This window comes from Chrysochloris asiatica, unplaced genomic scaffold (genome assembly GCF_000296735.1).
Source record: "Chrysochloris asiatica unplaced genomic scaffold, ChrAsi1.0 scaffold00002, whole genome shotgun sequence".
Lineage (NCBI taxonomy): Eukaryota > Metazoa > Chordata > Mammalia > Afrosoricida > Chrysochloridae > Chrysochloris > Chrysochloris asiatica.
Genome location: NW_006408520.1, coordinates 31,054,789 through 31,056,313, shown reverse-complemented (window position 1 = coordinate 31,056,313; position 1,525 = coordinate 31,054,789). Strand labels below are relative to the sequence as shown.

General features: G+C 40.2%; 1 pseudogene; it reads right to left on the bottom strand.

Annotated features, from left to right (window-relative positions):
* Window positions 1-188: 188 nt before the first annotated feature.
* LOC102827172 overlaps window positions 189-1,525 on the bottom strand; it is a 3,629-nt pseudogene continuing 2,292 nt past the window's right edge.

Here is a 1,525-nt window from a genome sequence, read left to right as displayed (position 1 = left end):
GAACAGCTGGTAGTTTCAAACTGCTGACCTTGAGGCCAATACCTAGATAGCTAGTATTAATCGATTATTTTTAAAAAAATAGTTTTATGTCCTTAAAAATACTTGGTTCATTTCCCATTTAACTTCAGATAGCTATTCATCTGCCATCCTGAACTACTAAAAAAAAAAACAATGAAAAATGGCAATGCCTATACTCTGGGCTTCTTGTTAAGTGGATCCTAAAGACTAAACTTTGGGATTTCAACAGAAGAAGCATATGGGATTCTCTTGGAAGACACCTTTTAGCCAATTGTTTCAATCTGGAAGCCAATGGTTTGTAGCCCATTCAGGACACGTCGTCCATCGAAGATCAAGGCTGGCTTCAGCATTTTTTTATGAATGGGTTCATAATCCAATTCCTTAAACATGTCCCACTCAGTACAAATGACAACAGCATGGGCATTATCACATGCTTCATATAGATCCTTGGAAATGGTCCCGAGTCGGGGCACTTGGTCATCCTCTGAAACTCTTGGATGAGAAAGATCCACAACAACTTGTTCCCTTGGTACTTTAGGGTCATATGTATGGAGGTGTGTACCTTCATCCATCAGATATTTGCTGATATATATACTAGAGCATTCTCTTGTATCACTAATGTCCTTTTTGAATACAAACCCCAAAATAGCTATTTTATCAGTCACAGTTTTAAACAGACTATCTATAATCCTGGAAGCAAACCTCCTTCTCTGGTAGCCATTCATGTCTATGACCTGCTGCTAATAACGAGCTACTTCAGGCAAATTCAGAGCCTTCGCAGAGATAAACCAAATTCAGAACATCTTTTTGAAAGCAGCTCCCATCAAAACCAGCACTGGCTTTCAGAAACTTATTTCCAATTCTCTGGTCCATTCCAATGGCTGTTGCTACTTCTATATCAGCTCCTGTTGCTTCACACAGAGCACTTATAGAGTTAATGCTGCTGATTTTCTGGGCAAGAAAAGCATTTGCTGCCAGTTTGGAAAGCTCTGAAGACCAAGTATTAGTGGTGAGTGTCTTTTCTCTGGGAACCTAGTGTTCATACACAGCACACAGTGTCTGCACAGCACTCTGACCCTCGGGGGTTTCATCCCCTCCAAACAGTACTCTGTTGGGCTTCTGTGACCCTTGATGGCTGTCCCCTTTGCCAAGAATTCAAGGTTGGACAGCACCTGTAAAAGTTCAAGTTGGGTTTTGTGTTCTTGTCAAATATGCGACAATACTTTCTGCTGCCCACACTGGAACTGTGCTTTTCTCAGTCACAATTTTGTACCCATGTGAGTTTTGCACAATGCATCTGCAGCCCAGCCTTTGCCAATTCCATAGGGTTTTATTGGAGTGTTCACAGAAATAAATATGAGATCAGCTTCTTTAATGGCATCATCAATATTCGTAGAAAAAATGAGATTTTTTTCCTCGACAGGATTCCACCACTTTTATCAGTCCTGACTCTTAAATAGGAAGTGTAGGAGAGTTCCATGCATTGATTCTTTCTTTTTTTTTTTTT